Source organism: Lissotriton helveticus, chromosome 3_1 (genome assembly GCF_964261635.1).
Source record: "Lissotriton helveticus chromosome 3_1, aLisHel1.1, whole genome shotgun sequence".
NCBI lineage: Eukaryota > Metazoa > Chordata > Amphibia > Caudata > Salamandridae > Lissotriton > Lissotriton helveticus.
Genome location: NC_136061.1, coordinates 540,308,733 through 540,324,084, shown reverse-complemented (window position 1 = coordinate 540,324,084; position 15,352 = coordinate 540,308,733).

Below are 15,352 nucleotides of genomic sequence, written 5' to 3'. Positions count from 1 at the left end.
TCCCCTGTTATTATGCAGAAGTCACCCATAAGTTAGGCCCTAAGTGACCCTATAGGTAGGGTGCTGTGTAACTAAAAGGTAGGAAATTTACTTTTATGTTTTACATGTCCTAGTAGTGATAAACTACTAAATTATTTTTTCACTACTGTGTGGCCTACTCCTTTCATATGCTAACATTGGGAATTCCTTTAACACTTTTTAAGCTGTAACTCCTGATCAGAAAGGAGTAGCTACATCATGTGTCATATCTTTGGAATGCTGGTGATTAATCCTCTTGAGTGGTAAAGTTGGATTTGACATTTCCCTTCTTTGAAATGCCACTTTTAGGAAGTGGGCATTTCTCTGCTCTTAGCTTTTTTCAGTGTGCATGCAGCCTGTCTCCAATGCACGTCTGGGCCATGTGACAGCTATACTTTGTGCATTCCCTCTAGGCAGCCACAACTACATGAAGGACTGGATGTGACAGAGGACTCATCTGCGTTCATCTGCATTCTGGCAGCCTACCTGGGCAGGAAAGGGGAGAGGTGACTCACACTTACATCTGAATAGGCTATGTCCTGTCCTCACACTAAGGGCTGATTACCCCACACAGATAGCCTGGCAGACAGGGATCCATACGCACTTCAGAGAGTTCCTTTAAAGTTACCCCCTACATCAAGGGCACTTTTGGGTATAAGTACCAGGGCTCTGACACTACCAAATCAGTACACGACTGGACCTGGGAAGAACTCTACTGGAGTAAAGACTGCTGTGCTGTAAGGATTGGCACTTTGCTTTAACTGACTGTTCTGAGAAACTACTTCTCTGTGTTGCTGAGCTGCCCTGCTGCCTGCGGATCTCTGCCCTGCTGATGACAAGGACTGGGCCCATTCTCATCTGAACCCAGAGTGACACTAAGGGTTTGCCTCCCGTTTTCTGAAGTCTTAGGGACACAAAAGACTTCCTGCAATCCTGCTGGTGATGCTGGACTTTGCCATGTGTGAGTCCTACCCTTGTCTGATGTGCCCCTCCAGTCCTGGGCCTGAAAAGGTATTTCTGCAGCTGATTTCTGAAAAAACCAACGCATTGCCTGGACTGCATGAGAATTTCTGCCTCTTGACGGCAACGCAGAGGCAACTCGACGACATTGGATCCACAGCCTGCGATGCTCAAAGACGATGCTCTGCGCGACTCGATGACGACGCATTGCATTCACTTCAACAGAGCTTGACGACAACACAGGACCCGCCCTTTGCGCAGCTAGACAACATTGCAGTAGACTCGACATTGACAAAAGTTCCATCTAAGGTGTTTGTTCAGCGGGACCTGTCTGGGTCCTGTAGCCGGCCTGTCCTCCATTACGGTCGGCCTAAACTTTGACTTTGCACCCGTCCCTCATAATCTCAAATAACCTTTCCACCGCTACTGACTTCTAAGCACTGTATTCACATTTAATCTTTACAAATTCATATCTCAACTTCTATTTATTGGATTTTTGCTGTTTTGGTCTTGTTTTACTCAGATAAATATTCTCTATTTTTGTTAAACCTATGTGGAGTCTTTTTGGGATGTTTTCATTGAGTTACTGTAAGTTATGTGTTGAGCAAATATTTTACACATTGCCTCTTAAATTAGGCCTGACTGCTCTGTGCCACGCTACCAGAGGGTGGGCACAGGTTAATTTAGGGTGTGTATCAGGCTTACCCTGACTAGAGTGGTGGCTCCTATTTTTTTTTCCCTCCAGAATTTTATATAGCACAAACTTGACCCGAAGGTGTCGGGTATTAGATCGCTTTACATGAGCATCAGTTGCGTTACATAAGGACACATTCATTTTTTATAGGCACAGGGAGATTAAGTTATTTGCCCAGAATCACAGGATGTTGAGCATCGTTGCTGAGACTCGAACCCAGTTCCCCAGATTTGAGGTCGACCGCACTAGCCGTTAGGCACCACCCTCTCCCCTACTTGGATAGGGAGCAAACTTCTGCCAACTAGAGACCCCATTTCTAACCATGATTTACCTGCAAATGTGAAGAGGAGAGCCTTCACTGAACAATAAATTGTTATATCATGCTTTGTAATCTCCCAGAAGCATTCTATTGAAAAAGCCCAAGGTGCAATAAGGGCACTAAAGTAGGATACCTTGCAATAAGATGACAAAGACTTGATTTTCCATTGAAACCCAGCGGCACAGTCTCTTATGACTTTTATTTTACTATGCTTTATGACATCTCTCTTGAGGCCTGAGTGTTTTAATGACCATAGTTGCCAAACTAAAATCGAAAACGTTAGTGTATTATTTTGTGATCACTAGCACGTCACGACAGTAACAATTTTATAAAACACACTAATGGTCTTTCATATTCAGTGGCGCCAGTGTTCCTGGGGACATTACATAATATACGACTACAGAAAGACTTTCTCTCATGTACGTTGGCACAACTTAGTGCTCACATTGAACTTCTGGAATTGCAAGAAATATATATTTCTTGCATGACTATTTAATGCTTAAAGTGAGTTAGCTCAACTTTGGTTTTATTGCTCTTCGTGACTTGTTGGAAAGAGTTCATGTGTATTGTCTTTTCTGTATGATGTGATTTGAAAAGGATTGGGAAATAAGTGAACACTTCAGGTTTAATGCTTTGTTTTTTTGTTGTTTTTTTTTGCCTTCTTTGTGCCTAAATCGAAGGGCATCGGTTTGATTTTTCTTTTCCTTCATGTGGAGCCGGAAGTGGAAGTTCAGTGAAGCGTTGAGTGTTTCTTTTCAGTTTCTCTACTTTTACTGGAATTTGTCTTAAAAGGCATTGATTTACTTTCTCTTCATGTCTGCTTATGTTTTGTGGCAGAACCTAAAGCTCGGACTAGAGATCCGTGCACAGGTTTGTTGTACTTCATACTTTGTCTATGTAACAGTTGGCCTTCCTTGTCCTTATACTGCTCCCTACATACTGTGCCATTATCATGCTATTATCATTTTCACACATTGCTTGTCATTTTCTTGTGCTAAGCTGTGTGTTTTCCAATTCAGACACAGAAATGAGTATGACCGAACAGCGAATGCTGAAAGAGTTTTAAAGAAGACTAGTCAGATGGCATATGTGGGATTTTCACGGGATTTCTCAGAAGTTTACTACCTCCCCCTATGCTGTGGTTACCGTTGTTTGATTTTTGCTAGTGCTTAAATACGTGACCAGGCCCAACCCACTTGTCAACGTGCATGTCTGCAGTCATTTTGGCCACCTCAAGACCTCAGTGCTTCAGCTCAGCACCGGCTTTAGGGCAGTGCGACCGGTGCAGCCGCACTGGGCGCTGACATGGATGGTGGTGTCGTGTATTTCTATGGGTTCTGAATCGATCCCCCTATTCCTGACCCTATTCTGGTTAAACTACCTATCTAGTTAACTAACAGTCAGCCCATGAGGCAAGAAATCCCCCATGATGCAGATACCGTTATCTGACGCAGTCACACTACGGCACAGGAACGTGTTATCTGATTAGGTCATAACGCTTGAGATCTAATTAGACAAGCGACATTCCTCCAGCCCCTGATAAGGCATACGACGTTCTCATAACAAATCAAACCTATGACAACCTGGATAATCCGTGCGGCCATTGTTTTGATTTCACAGAGAACTTTAGTAAAGAATGTGCTAACGAGCAAGTCGTATGACATCTTTATTGACGTACCTATGTCCATCCTTACGTCAATCCCGGCACCTTTAAGGTATAAATATTGCCGACCTTGCCCTATGCAAACACACGCGTGGTGACAAGACGGAGCAGCCATACTTGCCGAAGCCGAGAGCAGAAGCAGACCCCGCAGGCAGCAGCCCCGCCTTCCTGACGCGCTGAGAGACGCGCTGCTATCTCAAGCCGAGAGACCCAGCACCGGCGTTTCTGGGCAGCCCTCGCAGGCAGCCTGGAATATCGAGAGCAGAGAAAGAGATACCATTCCTCATTCATCCTAAATTCCAGGTACAGAACTGAATAACCCCTCCTAGAGAATTCTTTAGTTATTCACTTGGCAAAAACAAACTTAACTTAAACTGTAACTTTCTATTCCCGCCCACGTATTAGACTTAGGTCAGGTACACGGGGTAGGCGTATTTAGAAACACCAGTTGAGCACGTTTAGTCAAATGTATATGTGTATGTAAATATATTTTAATCATTTTAAAACATCATATGGCTCAGAAACCATATCAATGTTTTTACAGTATTATTTTATACTATTGCTTTTAATGTATGCACTTTACTTAACTATAAGTATTGCAATAATATCGATCCATTTCTCTTGTACGAGAAAAGAGACTGATCAATAAATAACACCTTTTATTGAACACGCCCGTCTCTTCCTTTTCTCTACATTCTGATGAGACTAAGAATGCACGTACTGACTGAGTAAAATAATTGCCTTGTGCTCACACGACTCTTGAGATTGACTCTTGATTAGGGGAGAGCAAAGTTGTCATGTTCTATGGTTGTCAGAAACTAAATCCCTTCTTGTCTAATCAGGGGAGTTAATCCTTCCTTGAACATTCGAGAAAGTTTCTAGCGAACTCTGAGCTTAGCTGGCAAACCCAAAAATTAAGTCTAGCATCGACAGTAGTAGACCTAGTTAACGTCTGGCCTAGGCCTTTACTGCTGTAGGTACTATTCCAATGCGCAGAGCCTATTGGGAAAATAGGAGCTACACTACATGGCGCCCAACGCGTTTGGAAAGGGCGATAAAACTAACGTAAGACATTTAGAGTAACTCAGTCGTGCTTTCTCACTCAGACCCCTTTTCCCAAATACTCCAAAGACGTCTGGAGTGGGTGAAAGGTTATAATATCCTCCAAAACCTCGCAGGAGGGAACTCCTATGTATGGTTCTTGGTCTAGTCAACGTTGAAGGATAAACAGTGTTCCAAAATATTGTGCATCTAATCTCTGTTTCCATAAAGAAACCTGATCTGCAAATAAACATAATACCATCCTGTCAGCAAAATGGACAGCGATGAAGAACGAGAGGTTACTAGATTAGCTACTGAAATAGCAGATGCTGATGCTACCATGCAAGCAGCAGACGCGGATATAATACTCATTCCGGTCGCCAAAAGGAGATCTATAACCTTAAAACTTATAGAAAATGGACTGACACCTAGAGGTGGCACAGTCATATTCGTAATCGAGGCACACGAATATCGGCAGACAGAGGTATACTATACATGGATACATTTTCCAGCAGCTAATACTATAACAAAGTACTTCCACTATTACAAAGTAGAGGAACCTCCTAATGAGTACACTCCTTTCGAGGAGGTGGAAGTACCACTCAAATTCCAAGAGCATTTGCTCTTATTTGATGGCGCCCTAAAACATAACAATCACATTACAAGGCTCAGTCCTTTAGGAAGACCAGGAGCAACGTGGCCGGTCTTAGCCGGATACACACCATATCCAGACATCGAAAGAATGCCTGCAGCAGAGCTGTTAATACAGCTAAAACAACTACTAAAAATTCACAGACAATTAGTTCAGTATGTAATGCGGACTTCAACAATTCAGCCAGCGATTAAACTACCACAGCTGACCCCTCACCAGGGGAACACAAATAAAATTACACCACAGAACATCCAATCCTGCCTAGGTAAAGTTCCAGCTAAACGGGAACAAATACCATTCTGGTTGGCACAGAAAATTACCCAAATAGAGGCGGTGTTTCCTGACACCACCCCATTAGAAAAACACAGGATTCTGACTATATGTCTCCCAATGGGAATCGCACCACACATTGAGGACTGTGACACTTGGGGTACAGTCTTTGCTTCCATCTACACAAAAACGCACGGTGTTCCATCCATTTCGGTAATACCAGATGTGCTAAAACAAATTCAAGATGAATACGGTCCAGAACCTGCTTTAACTCTTGGTATGAAATTACTAAAAGACTTCAAGCAGGTCTCGGCTATATTACTAGCCAACATAAAGGGTGAAGCAGCAAACGTGGCGATCCGCCAGAGGTTAAAAGAGACAGATATAGCAGACCAACCAGCTGAAATTGCCAGAATCATAGAAAAATCCTATGAAGAACTAGGCAGAGATAGTCTAGGTGGAATACCAGTAAAACCGCAACTGACTACAAGTCCAGAAAAAATGTTTTTTAATAATAATAATAATTCACCAAAAAAGAACTGGGATGGGAACAAACAATCCAATCCCAAAGAAAAGAAATTCCAGTCCAGAGGAAGGTCTCCTAGGCGAAGAGAGAAATCTCCAAACCCGAGACAAAGGTCACCCCGGAGTGAACCCTCTGGGAATAGATATAACCTTAGAAATAGGGATAATATTAAAAAACCTGATAGATATCAAGACATTGATACGCGTCCCTCTCAATCTTTTCAGAATTCCTCGCAGAAATCGGAAAGAAGAGGACGATCAGAAGAGCACGCCAAGTCCAAAGACAAGGAACCTGCTCAACTGAAAAAGAAATTACAATTTCCAAAAAAGAAGGTAGCCAGTATCAAGGTAGTTAACAATGCCGAGAATACTGAGGACACAACTGAAAAACGGAGAGTGGGCTCAGACAATGCTAGACAGCGCAGCAGAGGTGAGCATAGCTCGCAAAGTCCTTATGGATCATCTGGAGACAGTGGACACGAATGAATACCTTCAAGTGGAAACTGCAGATACCAGAGTTAGCAAGCCCCACAAAATATACGAGATAACATTACGTATAGAGGGAGATAAGACTAGGAAAATAAGGGGACTATTTTGGGATAACCTCTCCAAGGGTTATGACATCCTTCTAGCTGAAAAAGACTGGCCACCAGAGTTTGTCAGGGAGTGCCCTCATGGCGAAGAAGTAATTATGCCTGCCTTCTCGAATCAAATCCCGATTCATAAAAAATACACACTTGCTAGAAAGTGGGCAGTGGCCTTAGCACCTGCTTTATATAAAAATCATGTAGGATGGGATGAGGATTCTCCTCCTCACAAAGTCCAGTTAAAATCACAACCAACTGCACAAAGGCAGTACCCAATTAAGCAAGAAGCTAAAAAACAAGTAAATGAAATACTAGATCAGCTAGAATACCAGGGGGTGATTGAAACTTGCACCTCACAAATGAACAATCCTTTGTTTCCGGTCTCCAAACCAGACAATTCATACCGTCTAGTTTTGGATTACCGACACCTTAACACATGTTGCAAAACTTTTGCAGTGCAAAACTCACACAGTGCTGCACTAATGAATAACATAGTGCGCAAAAAATACAAAACTACCTTGGACATCTCCAATGGATTCTTTTGTCAAAACATAGCACCAGAGAGCAGATATTTAACAGCTTTCTCAGTAAATGGCACTCAAAAACAATTCTATCGGTTAGCCCAGGGGTACAAGAACAGCCCGGGGGTATTCTCAGCGAGAGTAACAGAATTACTACAACAATATGATGATGAAGCATTATCTTATGTCGATGACATTTACTTAACAGATGATGACTTGGAAACTCACTTGAAAAGAGTGAACACCATAATACTTGGTTTCGCTGCAGAGGGTTACAAATTCAACTTCAAAAAATCCAGAATTGCCCATCTGAAAATCCAGTACGGAGGATATGAATTATCAAGTATTGCCTGGTTGACAGTCTTTTAAGAACTAGAAGAATTGGAAAATCTAAAATATGAAAAGACGTGTCCTCTGCCAATCGACATTCTGCCTCTACGACATTACGCCTGTGTAATCTATACAGACGGACATGCTCAACCCTCCGTTTGGGGAGAACATGCATACAATCCCACATGTGAGATCACAAAAGAAGTGTGGCGCGGAGGTAAACTAAGACCTCTATTAACAAAATCACACTCAGTAGAAACAAATTCAGAACTGCAAACTGAAATAATAGCTTTGAAAATGGCGCTAGATAATGCGGATCGCGAATTCCCGACACTTATAGTGTCAGATTCATATTTCTGCGTCAAAGCATATAACAAGGATTTGCAGACATGGATTCAGAACGGTTACAAAGATGACACAGATGCACCAATAAAGCAGAGACTTCTCTGGGAACAAGTAGCTCTTTTGAAGAAAGAACTACCAAAGACTCACGTGACTCACTCACTGAGTCATCAACGTGATGGCGTTCACGTTGTGGGGAATTCATTGGCTGAGACAGCCGCAGCGGCAGCCACTAAATCGGCTCCCGTAGATCGAAAAAAGCATACATTAAAATACATTGACGGTGAAACATTGCTGGCGGTGAAAACGTCATCAAAAGGCGACTGCTCGGCGTTACCGATCAACTATCCACTCAATTATACATACATAATCGATGCAAACTCCGTCCCTTTTGCTCGAATCCCTGGAGTGGGGGATAGAGTGATTCCAAACATGGACAGGAGAAACTTGTTAATCGCAGACGCACACATGGGCGAGGGTCACAGACACCTTAAATTAAAAGATTCTCTGGAAGATTTACAATCACGGTACTGGTGGCCAGGCATGAGCCTCCATCTTACCATCTTTGTAAAAAACTGCCCAAACTGCAACAGAGATCGCAGTGGGGAGAGAAGCAGTTTAATACCTCGTTGTATCAAGGCAGATAATATTACCAGCAAAAAGAATGGCTTGCGATTAACATATACAGGCTAGTTCCCACTTATAATGTAGATCCACAGCACTCAGCTGACGTCCGGACTGTTATACAAGATTTGGGAGTCTAAATGGCATATACGCTAAGAGCATGCTACGTTCGACCATTTTTTTCTTTTTCTCAGGCAATCCAGCCTGGGGGGGGAAAGAATGGCCAAATGAGCACAGCCCAGCGGGAATCTTCTCACTTCCTTCCTGAGGGTATGGGATGGTGTAAAGAAAAAACCAAGACAGAAAGCAATCTATAATAGAAAGGATATTAGGTTCGGGAGCTGGGTGGGTCAAACATCTAATAAGTGTCCAACGTAGTCTAAATAACTTGCCAAGAAATTCTCTGAAGGGATTCAGTCCGTACGAATTATTATTCGGAACTAGGATGTTGATCTCTGACCTTGATAGTCAGACTTCAGTGGTAACAGAAAAAAGCTTTGATTTCAAAGACCGTTTGGCTATTTTGCAGGACTTAAACAAAACAAGAAAAGACCTGAGCAACATACAGTTGAAACAACAGCCAACAACCACTGAAGAATCACCACCTGTCCCAGCAAGACCTGTCTGGATTCCAAAAGTCGGGGATCTAGTCAGGGAGAAGATCGCGGTAAAGAAGGAATTTGGGCCTTCTTACAGAAAAGCAGTTCCTGTCTTGTCTGTCAACGGGACAAGATCAGTTGTACTACCGCCACTTGCTGGAAAAAAGGAGAACCGAGTTGTATCCATCGACCTGGTAAAACCACAACATGTGGCCGATAACAAACAGTAGGCCAAGTGGACTCCCAATAAGTAGCAGAACACCAAGGTTTGCTACCAGTACAGAGGTCCTAACAAAGAGGCTCATCACATTCGAAACGCCTACAGAAGAACAACAAGGACTATGCAACAATGCAATAGAACTTAGACCTCTGAAAACCCAAATAAAGACATTTAGCAGAGACACACCAATCTATACTGAAGTACCAAGTGAAAATGCAAAAAACAAAAATCCTGAACCAATTGGAACAATTGACAGAACTGCATCCGGTTACTTCATCAACTTCGATGATTCCTCTGAAGGCTTCAGCGAACAAAAGACACAGCCATCATCAAAATCCTTTAAAGACAAAGCGAAGGAACTTTTGAAACAACTAAAAGAAACATATCTGATTTCTCCATGGATTGAATTTTGGGTGGGTTTTGGTGCATTTATCCTCATACTTTGGCTCATCATGGTATTTACTTTGGGACGCTTCATTGAGGGAAAATATGCTAAAATGGACACAGCAAGTCAGAACATCAACTTGGTCCTCAAACCACACACATCTTCACACGTCGAGAAACGAGAACTTTCTTCAGAACTTTCTTCAGCCAACTTCACAGCAATTCCAATACCTGGTGGGGTAGCCTGGGACAACACTGACTATGAAATTTATGGTCCGGTCGAGATCCTGAAATATCCACACCAAATCAAGATCTCCTTGAGTGACTTTGCAAAACCAAACTCATTTGCTGATGATTGGGACTTTGAAAGTATAAACAATATGATGTCTGACTTAGTAATGTCTGCTAAATTTACAAAACATGATTATTTGCAAGGTTCTACAAATTATGATAGTATGTATTGCTATAACCACTATGGTAACCATTTCTTGCATAAATCTGCACAACCTAGAAATGTTTTAAATTTTAATCAATGGGAACATTGTGCTACACCTCCAAAAGGGAGCTCTAGAACCGTTTATGACAAATATTCATACTTTCAAGGTTTTAACACTAGTAATGCTGAAACATTTTATTATAAATTGTCAAACAAGACAGGGACCAAAACCATGATAACCAACACAAAATTGATTTATTCTGATTCATTCTTTGAAAAAATGAATACTTTTGGATTCGATTATTGGGACAAAAATGTTGATTTGAAAAGTGTTTGGGGTACAAAAGAATGGCAAGTACAGGGTATAGAAGCTTTGTTTAGAGCCTGCATGATCCCAGAACAAATGATATTTTTAAATGACACTGTTCAACAAACCACCTGTCTTGGCTTAGCCAAAATCAAAGATTTAAATAACCCGTCTATTCCAAAGCCAACAATGTTTAGCAATAACTCTGATACAGATGAAGAAATAGACATAAACCATATACTTAACCAAAACAGAACACATCCTGATTGGAAACAATGGTTGATCTGGCCCACAGATACAAATAACTGTCAAGATAGATTCCTGAATAAAACACAGGGTTTCAAAATGACCAGGCCAGACCCTAGATATCCCCAAAGACATCACCCAGGGATAATAACAACCTACAGTGTGGGCAAATTATGCCTTCAATGGCTACAGTCTTCCACACTGCCTGAAATTAAGCAACACCTAACTTTACTTACTGATGGTGCTGACTTGCGTGATTTCATACTGGGACCACGCAAACAGCGTCAAAAGCGTTTCATAGCAGCCTCTGTATATGCAGCATACAATGAGGCCTGGAAGGTTACTCAAATTGAAACAGCAGAGAGAATACGTGAAATTGATCGTATTAATTTGGAAAAATCACTTTCTGTGGTGGACAATGGGTTAATGACTCTGTCCTCCAGAATTTTTTCATTGGACAGCATTGTGTCTTCAGCAATCGATATATATTCGCAAGACTTACTGTTATTACAACATGGTCAGTCACAATTGCGTTCTATCGTACAGCTTGGCTGGACGTTACAAAATCTGCGTTCAGGCTATGTGCCTTGGCGTTTAATCAACACTACGTCACTATTCCAAATCTTTAACCTTACTGATAGACAAATCGGTATGGCGCAGAAGGGTGCTGATTATACAATCTTGAGCATTGAAAAACTAGAAAGATTACCAATGACAATGTCAGAACGACCTGTCAGTGAATGGATAATCCACGGAATCATAAATATTCCAATCTCAACCTTCAGGTTTCAATACTGCCAAAAATATATACAGGCTGGCATGTACGAGAAATTGGGAAAGGGGTACCTTAAAACAACTTGGAACCTGCCCTATTCACATGCATGTGTCAGTAACAAAGGACAGAAAGTGTTTCTTAGTGGCAACAATTGTGCTATGTCACTAAGCGGCACGCTTCTGTGTAACGGTATTAGTTTGCACGGAGCCTGTGAAGGGAATTCATACAACCTTTCATGTCATCAGCAAGGAGCACCTGCAACTGAAATAGAACCATTCTTTCAAAGACTCTATAATGGGAGTTACATTCTTATTGTAGACCGCAGATGTTGTAGTCTTATGCCCGGGACTCCTTATCTAGTCACTACAACGGCGAAGGTCAAGTGCTGTGGACGTTCTTTGTTCCCCAGCTCCTTTCCAGACAGGGAGGCAAGGGCATGGCCCGGTTTGAAAATTACTTCTATTCGAATAGACACTTTAAGCAGAATGAAAACAGTGCTTCTTCAGACGCCTACAAGGCTCACGTCATCAAAAGAAACGTATGATCTACAAGTCGCAAGGACGACTGCAGAGATACATACATTATTATCAACCAATTCCCCCGTACATTTCGCGGAAATCCTGAGCGAAATCTTAAATATTTCTGATACCACAGGGGTCTCAAAGGTATTTAAGACAGTATTTTCGATGGCATTAACACCATTCAAAGCCATACTGGGTATTTTTCCAGATTTCGTCCATTCGATTTTTGGCGGACTTCCCCTGATCCTAGGACTAATTGCAGGAATCCTATTCCTAGTCCTTATTTTTCGATATGGCAACCCATGTCACAGATCAAACTCTCGCGACAATGGAAGATACGATCCTAGCCATTGGATACCGGGACCGGATATCAAAAATCCTGGGACTCTCCCGGCTTAGAGACCTGAACATGACTTGGTTTCTATCATTTCGACCAATGTGGCAAAGGTGTGTTTTACCTGTACTAAGGTGTCTGCTATGCGGAGAAGAATGCGTGTTAGACACCTGTCTGACGCTACAATCGGATGCGCCGGTGGATGCAGATACACTGCTGGTTCCTACCAAGGTTCACGCTTTGTGCTGCCCTCAAAGGCTGCCAATTCTGATGACGGCATTCCTGGAATCTTCACCACTGCGATTGAAGAGTAGTGAAGTTCAAGATGAAAGCAGCATCGAACAGGTACGACCTTCTGTCAGCAATGCAAATTAGAATGTCAATGCAGACAATCATGCGCATGAATGCATGGTTACCCCTATTTCCGACTTAGTGGAACTTTCCCATGAAGCTGTTGACAGTTTTTTCGAAAGCCTGAATGATATGATGTTCTCTCCGGAACAGAAATAGAGACTTTTGAGTAAACTCGCACACGGCGTTCCTTGAATCCGGCCTTCAACTTAAAAAATAAAGTCACATGAACAATTACAATCCAGTTCACGGACAGCAACTTTTTTCAGCAAGCCCTTAAAATATTTTTCTATATATTTTTTCCCCGGGACACTGACCTTCTGCTTAAAGTAAGAAACTATTCCTAGAGAACTAAGATTTCTATTTTTTTAGATACTTTATAGACTTTATATAGACTTTAGCTGCCCGCTGGTATGTTCACAATATATTTTATGTGATGAAATGGTTTCGACTTTTTTTCTGTATAGCCATATTAAGAGCCATTTCATGTGTATTTCTCATATACCAACAAGCAATAATGCATAACAATGCGTGTTTACTTTTGCATTTAATTCATAGCTTAAGTGCATACAATATATATGACTGCAATTTTTCAGTATATTTGAAAATTTCAAAATGCATTTATGTATTTTGGGGTGGTAAGGTATACACTATACTCTATAGTATGTTGTACTATGTTATACTATGCATAGATTAGTAGATATGACCTTAGTTAGCGTGGAGTGGGTGTCGTGTATTTCTATAGGTTCTGAATCGATCCCCCTATTCCTGACCCTATTCTGGTTAAACTACCTAGCTAGTTAACTAACAGTCAGCCCATGAGGCAAGAAATCCCCCATGATGCAGATACCGTTATCTGACGCAGTCACACTACGGCACAGGAACGTGTTATCTGATTAGGTCATAACGCTTGAGATCTAATTAGAATTTTGCCATACGTTGGCAGGGTATGCTCAGACGTGAGTCCCTTGCTCACTTTGCCACTAGATTCAAGCAAGCCTGGCTGAAGACTGCTGAAATGCCAGAAACCGGTCCTAGGAAGCTTGTTTCCGGTCCAGGGAAGGCATGGTGTTGTATATTTATACTTACATCAAAATGACTACCTGGTGTCTGTAGTCCTTTCTTAGTGTTCCTACCTTTTCTATCTCCCATGTTACCTATGTGTGTTCTATCTGGTGTGTTGAGGATTCCAGCCCTGGCAGTTGGTCTGGTCAGCTGTGGGGTTTTACTGCTCTGCTGTCTTATCTTGTGGAGAAGATGTGTTGTATATTTATACTTACATCAAAATGACTACCTGGTGTCTGTAGTCCTTTCTTAGTGTTCCTACCTTCTCTATCTCCCATGTTACCTATGTGTGTTCTATCTGGTGTGTTGAGGATTCCAGCCCTGGCAGTTGGTTTGGTCAGCTGTGAGGTTTTACTGCTCTGCTGTCTTATCTTGTCTAACTTAATAAACCTATTTTAATTACCTGAAGACGTGTCCTGCTGCTTACGTAATCTATTTACAACACATGGCTTGGCAGTTCTGGCTGGACTGTTCCCATGAGGCACAGGGTCAGACTGATTTGCATATGGCCATGTCTAAACTGGGGTGGCAGAGTGGGCTAAAGAACGGTGATGGATTAAACCCAGATCTTTTGACTGGGTGTGAGTGTTTGATTGGTTCAAATGCTCCGTCCATCACCACCACCCCCTTTTGTACCGCTTTGTTTTGTAAGCAGGTTCACAAGCTAATTTTTGCAAGAGAAAATTGACAGTTTCTACGCAGTTCGAGCATATGCGAACCATTTCTGGTGTTCACATATGTGAATGTTCTTTCAGTCGAAATTATTCTTCTAGGTCTAGGTAAGACTTGACACAATCAATACATTCCGATTCTAGCGGAACATTGCACAAGAGTTCCAACATCCTCCCAACGCTCTTTCTTTCCAAAAGTGTCCTGCCTTGCACGGCACGTTTGCCCTAAACAAATTCAAACTGGCTGCCATGTAAGTGTCCATGGGACCTTTGTTGAGGTCTGGAACCCCGTGTAAAATTCCTGAAGGAGAATGTCTGCCTTACTCACAGACTCATATCTTTCTAGTAACATCTCCAGTGCTATATATTTGGAATGAGACCCCCAAAGCTCCTGGAGCCTAATCTCTGACCAGGTAATTTCTTTCCTTCTTGACTTTCTACACTGTAGTTTCCGCCCTCGCCTTTTCATCCACTTGGTTGCACCTGCTAAAGGTTTTCTTGCGCCTGTACTTGGACCAGTGGATCCCTGAGTCCCTCTATCAATTGCAAAAAAAATACATTAGTCAGAGAACCAACATCCTGAATCTAACTGACATACCCATGTCCTAACGGCCCCTAGGGCACCTTTCTTCTGTGGAAATGTTTCTTCTAACCACCCAGCACCCATTACCTCTTGGGAGCAGCCCCAGAAGACATGCTAAGTCTCTTCCTTGAATCTATCCAATATTCCTGGTTTTATTTCAGAGGGATGCTTTTACTTGCTCATTCTGAACCTCTTGTAAACCCAATAGTCAATACTCTTCCTATTATACTAATATAGGCGAAACACATCCTCGATGTTCTACTGCAAATTGTAAGCCAACTAAGGCCTGTTCCACAGTAAAATGTGTTTCATGC